At 33.9% G+C, this 10,145-nt stretch overlaps 1 protein-coding gene across 4 annotated transcripts in view; it reads left to right on the top strand.

Annotated features, from left to right (window-relative positions):
* The first annotated feature begins 4,085 nt into the window (after positions 1-4,085).
* Positions 4,086-10,145, top strand: part of LOC106465949 (glutamate receptor ionotropic, NMDA 2B-like) — a 182,350-nt gene continuing 176,290 nt past the window's right edge. For all 4 annotated transcript variants that reach the window (XM_022394492.1, XM_013926196.2, XM_022394475.1 and 1 more), the window contains exon 1: positions 4,086-4,236. The gene's annotated coding sequence lies outside the window, so the exon portion shown is untranslated. The remainder of the gene's footprint in view (positions 4,237-10,145) is intronic.

Raw genomic sequence — 10,145 nt, 5'->3', positions numbered from 1 at the left:
GAATTTTAAAAATCACCTTTAAGTATTATTCTGCTAACTCCTTTCTTTCAAAAATCTACGGTAAGAATAAGAATTGTGATGGATAACATTTTTCTTTCAAATCTAAATTATAACATTCTTCCACACTGAAATGTAAAATAAGTATTAGTTACATTTCCTATTGTCGACCAGTTAAATTTTAAATGCGAACCACAGAGGACATACAGACTTTAAAATATTTTATCTCATACTTGAGTGGTAAAAACACTTATCGATACATAAAATTCATTGTAAAATGTGTTCCAACTCAGTAACTCATCGGTAAGTCTGAGGGCTTAAACCGCTAAAAATTGGGTTTCGATACTCGTGGATGGCAAGTAGAATTGTGCTTATCAACAACAACAAAAAAAAACGTAAAATGTGCTTTACTTTAATGCTTCAGTGAGATAATTTTCGCCTTAACATAAACGTACCAAGGAAAACACGGAAAGAAGAAACCCATCTTATCAGTCTATTTTTTCATTTGTTGTAAAGTATACATTTTCTAAACGTAAGCCACGAGGAGTTAGCTTTTTCCCCACAGCTAAGCATTAACAATGTCGATAAGAAATGAGAGTAGAATAAATTGACTATTTTTCTGATTTCCTTTTATAGAAGTCGTTCTCATTGTTTACTTTAAACGAAGAAGAAGCTTCTTTGGCAGGTTTAGTCCATGATCGACATTTGGGCACATCTGAGTTTATATGTTGATGATCAGATACAATCGGAGTCGAATACCCATTCAATCCAATCCTCTTTACAAATAAAAAAAAACGATAGTGAAGATATTAGATTTCCCACAACTCATTCCCTGACTTTTTCCTCCACTAAAGTAGTACTTTAAAATGTGTGTTGTTTACCTTCCAACGCTCATTTTCATTATCTTTTCCTTGGTTCTAAGCGGTAAGTTTTCAGACTTACATCGCTAAAATCCGGGGTTCGATTCCCCGAGGTGGACACAGCGAATAGCCCAGTGTAGCTTTGCTCTAAACCAAACAAACAAATAGTCCGATTGCTATATCTTCGTTTTAGATGTGTTTCTTCACCTCTTTTTGTTTTTGGATGTTAACCTATTTGCACAATCAGGATGACGGGATGAAGCTGCTTGATCCTAATAATTCCTGGTATCTAGATCCTGCGAGAAAATTTCACTGGTCTCTTGTTTCATCACCCAGAAAGCACCACGCAGAAACTTTCCTAAGTACAAATTTCTGAGGCTAGTAGACCTTCCGTTAAAAATAAACAATAGGCTAGTATTGTTTTTCTTAAAGCTTTTATTTTATTATGATCCAAGAGTAATAATTACTAGAAAGACGCAAAATCGTATGCTATAAGACAAGGAAATTTAAGGTTTTCTGATTTTTACGTCACTAAAATGCTACGTATTATCATGAAATTTACTGTTAATATATTCGTTACTAGAAATTTGTGCATATTCATTGATTCTCACATGTTACAAGACGCTGCACTTTGTTTAATACCGCAGGGGTACAGTCTGGATTATCCTGAATTGTTCAAGTTGATTCACATTCCTTTGTTCCCCAATATCGTTAAGAACAAGAAATATCCCTGTCTTGGAAATTGGAAATCTCCGATCTGAACACGTCTTTATGATCTGAGTGCATGAACATTTTGCGTCGAAAAGGCTGTTAATTGCCGTTCCTAAAAAGAGATAAGTTTCAGATAGCATCATATTGAGTACACAACGCCAAATAATGTCAAAATATAGTTTTGATACATTCCATTCTATCGTGACTTTGTCTGTCACATTAATTAGTGACTTGCATATTCAAATTATATTGATTATAACGTACTCGACTCTGTGTTTCAGTTATATGAGAGTCACTCACATTCACAACTAGGATGTCTTAATTGAATTTTCTCATTAGTGTTTGATAGACCTGCTAATTTCCAAATATATTTTTTCCAGAAAAGGAAATGAACAAAAAACGATAAAAAGTTATGTAGAGAAATATATATATATTCTTAAATTAGTTCTATTTTTATGATTTTTGTTAAGAATCAAAACCCTTCGATGGGTCAGTGTTTAGTTTACGAAGATAGTCGTAGTCATAGTTACGAACATAGTCCATTGTATAGCTTTGTGTGTTAAAAACACAAAACAAGAACAAGAATCTAACATTAAATATGAACTTAAATGCTCTTTATTGTTTTACAAACTTTTCCTAGAATTCCGAATAAAATACTTGTACAATATTTTAACAACAAAAAAAGGTCAACATGGTATTTTAAATCTTTAAGCCATGTATCCAGGTATAAGCTGTAAGTACGTACGTTGTTCTGTAATCAACTCTCCCTCTTGATCAATTTGTTAAGATATTCCTTTACCTTACAATAAAACTTATCTCCAAACCATTAATATCAAAATCAGATTATTTTGTCAAGCAAAAGGTACAGATCTTGCATTGTCAAAAGGGAAATAGTGTGGATGATATCTGACAGCACAAAAACTATTTAGGCTTATAGTTTAATGCGGTTTAGGACCACCCTTTACCATGTCCAAACTATCAGGAATAAAACTTCTGAGTTTCAAAGTGCCTCTGTTGAAATTTTTCTCTCCCTTTCCCTAAAGGAAGTAGTTTTTAAGATATGGTGATTTAAACATGGTATTTTATTTATAATCGTCCTATTATTGCACTAATTCCGGGATCTTACCACGAAACTTACTGCTTAACATAAAGCAAACACACACATAGAATATAGTAGCGAAGGTAAAACCAAATTTTGTACACTATAGCTCCTAAGTTTTCCATTTCTCAAGCTTTTTCTTCCAAATACATATTTTATAAACACATTGATTTCACATTGGAAAAGTTAAGACGAAAAAATATAGTACACCGATAACAATAGTTCTATCAAAAGTTCTATCTGTGGTCATCAAAAACTACAGTATTCTCTTAATGTGGCTTATCTTTTTTCCCTACCAGGTTCTCAGTGTTGGCGTACTAAATAACAAGAGCAGAATACGTCCTACAAGTTCACAATTAGAAATATCGCTTACACTCATCTCGCGAGATAAAAATACGTCGACAATGAGACACGAAAACAATTGTGGTCAGTTTATCCAAATCAACAGCCTTTACATGCAGACACTTTATTTTTGTAAAACCTAAGCACTTAATTATTTTCTTATAAATTTGATTATCTAAAGACGTATATGTGTGAAGCCTTTTCTAGCTTACTTCATTTTAGAAAATATTCCATCCTCACTCTCTTCTTATTTGCATATTTGTTCTTTTTTGTATCGGTTTTGTTTGTGCTTGACAAGAAAATGCCTTTCATTTTGCAATTTTTGTAAATATATGTGTCTGAAATTTTCCGTGAGAACTAATGTCATGCATGTTTTCTTACTGAACCTCCATCTTGTGTATTTTTGATATTCATATAGAAATATTGATCCAACTTTCTACCTTCGGATAAATTACAAACTACATCTGTCAATACCCGGATTTCACAGCTTTACTCCAGCTTACTTGACTAACAATGGCAGAGCTTGCAAAACTCGCTAGCCTGGTCGAAAGCTTGGCTTCAGTGAGAGCGGAGTAATGTAAGAACTTGATTGAAAAGAAAATCTTAGATTTCTAAATATGAATAAAAAATACAGTTTATAACAGTTACTTAATGCCATTTCAAAATAAGAATTCACGAAGAAAAAAACTTAGACTTTTTAAGTTGTAGTCTTTATTTCACAACATCTTCATTAAATTAATACATGTAGTTAGACAAAGATAAATTCTATGTCATGAAGATAGCCCACATTCTTGAAACGTCTTGTTCTGGTGAGAGTGACCTTATAATCCCTTGAGTTTTGCACGATTTTACTTTTTCTGTTTTCGATCTTGAAAAACGGAGATCTAACCCAGAAGAATGGTCACAGAAGGCCACCAAATATCCGCAGGGCCTTCCTGTGTAATTTATATTCTTCCACGCTAACCCTAAAGCTGGTTGCTGTGTATTATTCGTTTCTGCTTCGATAGAAAACGTGTTGGCATTGCGCATGCTCAATTGATGTCACACGAAACAGCGTCTTGATGCTTATTGTCAGAGTGTGTGTTTGGCAGTCCACTTGGCTCAACCCCGCTTGTTAACAGAAGTCGCTTCACCTGAGGTATCAAAATAAATGCTAGTCTTGCTTTGAAGACCTTTTCAAGTAGCACTGGACCAGAAGTTGCAGAACAGCGGAAAGTTGCAATATAGGTAAGACTATACCTATGGTAAATTATGTTTTTGGAAATTCCAACTCCTTTTTTATTTTTAAAAATTTGTTTAAATGCATTTGTTGAATCTAATAAGCAAAACAGATACACTGTATACCCTTTAATATAATCAAACGTTTTAGAAATGTAGTATCCACTTTCGTTTACAATTATTTTTTGTCTGCACTCACATTTTATTGTACTGAGACTAACTAGAGCTATTTAGTCGAAGATCGACAAATTGGAAGTTGAGCTGTTTAGTAAGACAGGTACTGTTGATTTGTTTTTACTTTCTTATTAGGGCTAACGCTCTTTTTATTTCGAAAGCTTGTCGGTATAAAGTATAACTATAACTTTATATAAGAACAAATAAATTCAAATTAGGGACTGGGATTGTGGTTTCTCCTGTAACTTCGTTTGCTTTTGCTGTTCTCACGCGTATAAAACGTCATCCGAATATACTTGATTGTGATGCCGATAGAACAGACTCGGTTAAGATAAAAGGAAAAGAGTGGAAAATCTGTTCCAAAAATCCGACACCATAATTGTGGGAAATATGACTGGTTAAGCGAGTTGTAATACTTGTGTGCCACGTGGTTGCTGTATTTAAGATAGACAAAAATCACTTAACTATTATTTCTAGTAAAATAACAGATTGTTTAAGCCAATGTTTTAACATTATCCACTGATGAACAAGAGCTAAAAAAAATAGGTTTAGAGAAAACTGGTTTCTTTATATTATTTTAACCCACATGGCAGAAATTATTCATAAACTATAATTCAATAAGTATATTAACAATGTTGTTATGGTGTCATCAACCGAAATAAGGTCACATGATAGACTGCTTTATCCTTACTCACTTGACAACAATACCATGTTAAAATGTTTAAAGAATAAATTTATTACATTTGTTATATTTAACTTATCTTTATTTATAGAGCAAAAATAATGTATGGAAAAGATCTGCGACATATCACTTGACTCTTAAATGTTTACAGGTATAAAGATAAGATAATTATTCCAAGATTAAGTGTATTTCTGACATAAAGCTGAAAGGTAATGTCCATATTACTAATCTATATATAAAACTGAAAATTTCTCTGTTTGTCCGCCGCGTTCACACTGCCCTCACGTGAAAGTGCGCAAAACGACAATTTTTTGTTCACACACGCGTCTATCGTCTGCTATCTGTACCGGTAATTTTATCATTAACATATGCATTACACGAATAAATTCTATGCAGAGTTGACAATTTTTGGTAAGTTTGAGCTAACATTTAATTTAGAATATAGCATTATTGGCATATTTAGTTATAGATCATTAACTATACATCTACTAATATATCATATATTTAACCTCACACACGATAGAAATGTATGCAGAATTAGAATGTCGTGTGTGAAAAAACAAACAGTAGGCCTAGCCTATAAAATAAAATTATGCCATCTGCCATAGAATAGAATACGTGTAAAGAGTAAGGCTTAGATTATAATACTTATTGTGTACAATGAGATTAAAGTCAAGTCAGTGTAACTGGTAAAGCGCTTGCATGAGGTGGAAGATGGGTTGAATCTGGAAACTGTATTTTTTTATTAGCATTAGAATAGATAGAACTATTTTGTTATAGATCATTAACTATACATCTACTAATACATCATGTATTTAACCTCACATACAAAAGAAATGTATGCAGAATTAGAATGTTTTGTGTGAAAAAGCAAACAGTAGGCCTAGCCTATAAAATAAAATTAGGCTGTCTACCATAAAATAGACTACGTGAAAAGGGTAAGGCTTACATTATAATACTTATTGTACAAAATGAGATTAAAGTCAAGTCAGCGAATATATTTTATTCTACTTTTTTTTTCTCTCCAGGTGGTTTGATTTTTTTCCTTTTGATACATTATAAAGTACAATATTGCATTTCGTTTGTAGTATATTTCATACATGTATGTCATAATGTGAATACGGTATCACATTCATAAAAAATATATTAAATTTACGTTAAAGCAAAATTAACATAATATTACATACATATTTACGTTTGAAATGTAAATATTTGAGGAGGGATGGGGGGAATAGAGCTAGACTTATCATTTTCGCCAGAACGGGTACTCATATGTGTAAATATTCGCCGTAGGGGCCTATTTATCCTGCCAGTAAATAAAATAATCGTCCATAAGGAAGCCCTGAGTTAAAAGAGCTTCATGCTTTATTTTCAAAAATCAAACCTACTGTTATTTTTGTTTTGTTTTTCATACATTCCCACAAATCTTTTTTACTTATCGAAATCCAGAACGGGAAAACAGAGAGAGTAGGTTGTTGTTTTTTCGAAAACCCGGGCAACGCCGGGTAAAGCTGCTAGTATACAATAAAACAATTCCCATTCTGAGGTAAATTGAAAATAAGCTAGGTTCTTTAGTCAAATGATACGTGTCGAACTCTGCTAAGAAATCTAAATGTTTAGTTATTACTTTACAATGACCTACTCTTTCAGATGGATTAACCTATTTATGATAATAACTCATGCTGTATACGATGCAACCTTTAAAAAGACAGTGTACGTCACGTTACGCTTGATTTCTGGAAATAGGGGGAGTCATAAAAGCCAAAATGCATTTATCCAGATAGAATAGTTCGATTACTGTCTGCTCATTAAGATTTTGGTGACGGAGGTGCAAGGGAACCGCAAGGGTGGTTCGATGAAACCTTATAAGTGTAGTGAATGTTGGTATAATAAGCTTAAAGTAAAGACATAGTGTGGGATCACCTAGCCTAGAACCAAGTGCATAAAAGTTATCATGAATATAAAAATTTCGATTCAAACCGTTTCTGAATTAAGCTATTTTCTGTTATATCACTAACATTTTTAATAAAAACAAACAAACCTCTTTAATCAACGGAGACTCTAAATTAGAAAAATAAATATTTTTCCAGTTATGCGCGTGACATCATGCATATATTACCAGCAAGCCGAAAAGTAAACACCGCCATATTGGACGTAGCAGAGAGACAATCTAGTAATGAGTAGTAATCACAATATAGTTGCTGGTATTGGAATTTGGGATCAAGTATTTGAAATGACAATCAGCTAAGTGGAAGTTACTTGTTCAAACAACTAGACAAAGAATCCGGAGATATCATTTTATAGGTTTACAAAAGAACCACTATGTAAAGTTCAGTAGACTGCGGCAATAAAACGTGCAGACAAAAAAAAAAAATTGACAAGGCTTGGTAACCATCGTTTTATCATAGACTACGTAGTTCTAATTGTATATTTGGTTTATTTGGTTAGTACTACTTGTATGTACAATGTACCTTGTCACAGTCATATTGTACAGATCTCGATAAAATCTGGAGCCTGTAAATACTTGGTGCTTCCCGTAATCTAAATACTATGATGCAGGCTCAGTGGAAAGACCCAGTAGCCGATAATAGTTTTAACGTTATTAAAAATGTGGCTTGTCAAGACAGGTGGTCTTAAAATACAGGGCTTATTTGTGTAAAATATACAGTAATGTATACTGAAGAAAGTGGTCTTACAGGACAGGAAGCTTTAAAATGAAATACAAAACGATGTGTTATATCGAAATTGTAAATTTACCACTGATAGAACATAAACAATAGGCCTAGTCACACAACAAAAACTTCGACTTACCCTCGAGTAAGCTATGTAGTTGAACGTCTTGTACACTTTCCACAGTCTGACAACGTGCACCCAGTCACAAAGTACTTGTAAGCATTAAAGCTTATATAGGCCTTGAACTGCTTTCCAGTGTAAAGAGATGTTGTCAGGACTAAATATTTTACGATATCTACATTTTCAACCTGTGGGAGTTTGACGTTCGTTTGTATGCCTAACTTGGGTCCTCTGTTTGCAATGTCGACCAATTTACTGGCATCTAGTGCGATTGTCATTGCTGATGGAATGGAATAAGGTCAAGACTGACTTTTCTGCACTTTTTTTTCATATCTTGACTTGTATATATTGTTTAATTTGCTAGTAAATTCGTGAAAAATAAACGGAAAACTAGGTGATTGTGTAGTGGAGGCTATGTTTACACGAATAATGTTTACGTCCAGTATGTCTGTTGCCGTGTTTACTTTGGTCACGTGACTGCATAAACTCTATACCTTTCATTATATACTTTCAGTACATAGACTAAAAACAATTTTAGATTATACTTTTGTTGCTAAACAACATGGCATAGAAGCCATTGTTGGAACGTAGTGTTACCAAAGTGCTCTGGCTTTTCTATATATTAGAAGTTGTTAATATAGCTGATTTTTACCTGTATACGCATCGAATTAATTTCATGAACGATATTAATTTTGATTGGCTCACAAAGGAATTTGCCTAAGTTTGACTACCTCGACTGCACTTTTCTGCCTCTTTGTTGGTCAAGCTTGATTTCGCAAAATTTATTTATTATCAGTTAGCTATGAAATGTGAGGTTAGGGTATACTATGGGGTAGGGGTAGTATTTGCCCCATAATTTTTGACGGACTATAACACTAGTAGGAATGTAACCCACGACGAAGTACAAAGTGCTATTTCTTTTGTCGTTAAATATTTCATGAGTGGCGTTGCAATCTTTCAAGCTCTAAGACGTAACAAGTTAGCCATCAGAGAAATATTCTGTGTGTTTACCTGTTTCATTACTTATTCATTTTATTTGACACGAAGAAGTATATCAATAAATATATGGAGATTGATAATCAGTACGAAGAAACAGGGCCTCCAGTACTGACAAGAAACGCTTCTGGAGGTTAATATTCAGTACAGAGAAACAGAGCCTCCAGTACTGACAAGAAACGCTTCTGGAGGTTAATATTGAGTACAGAGAATCAGTCTTCAGTGCTGACGAGAAGCGCTTCTAGAATTGGCTTTCATTAAACAAATATGAATTTCATACATTATGGTTTAACTGTTTACTCTGATTCAGTGAGCTCTGAAATGGAGAATCAGCGCTTCATAAACGCAGCACAGTGTAAAGCTTATTATAGATTACCTTTCACTTTTTTTCACGAACAGTATCAGTAATAACAACTATTAAAATAATCAAATTAGACAGAAAGAATATTGGCGGGAAGGTACTGCAATATTGTAGTAAAAACGTAGTTATCAGGCGTGTGATAAAATATAAGGAAGAAATGCTATTCAGGTTTGTATAGAGATCAATACTGTTACGCCTCCAGTCGTTAGTCAATTTTCCGTAAATTCGTTCCGACGAAACTTTAGCGACACAAGTCCTTTCTTAAATAAAACTGATTTATTCTTTCTGAATATAACTTTGCGATACACTTAATTTTAACAGTCGCGCTATGACAAACGTCTCACGAGCTCGACTTCGACAATACTACGTTCAATTACACACTCTCTGACTGCAGTTCAATTACTCATTATACTGTTGTCGCTAGGGCATTCTTGAAGGAACAGGATATTTCTAGAAAAGGGGTGGCGTGATACTAGTCACGTGATCTCGCTGACGCAACACTGCCCCTCCTTATTATTGTTCGTCCCGAACAATAGCCACTTACAATAAACCAATAATAATTAACAATAAGTTAATTAAATGCACAGAATTACAAACACAAAATTACAATTCAACAAAGTCTCTTAATTTTACGGGACGTATCTTCTTTCGTACTGGTCTCCGTCTCGTTGGCTTCTGCTTCACGTGGAGTTCATCTGCTTCATCAGGAAATGTCTTATCGTCAGTAACAGTCACATCAGTGGTAGTAACTTCATAAAGAGCTTCACCATTTCCCCTTTTCAAAACTGTGTAGAGTTTCTTCTTCGACAGTGGCATCTTCAGGTGGCACTGCTTCAGCAACATCATTTGTTCTGTTGTTCACTTTGTCCCAACTGAAATGTCCTGGACCGTGATAACGCCAAAGCCTGTTGG

The sequence above is a fragment of the Limulus polyphemus genome, unplaced genomic scaffold, assembly GCF_000517525.1.
Source record: "Limulus polyphemus unplaced genomic scaffold, Limulus_polyphemus-2.1.2 Scaffold71, whole genome shotgun sequence".
NCBI classification, from domain to species: Eukaryota; Metazoa; Arthropoda; class Merostomata; order Xiphosura; family Limulidae; genus Limulus; species Limulus polyphemus.
Note: the sequence above shows the minus strand (reverse complement) of the source record. Positions and strands in the feature narration are given on the sequence as shown.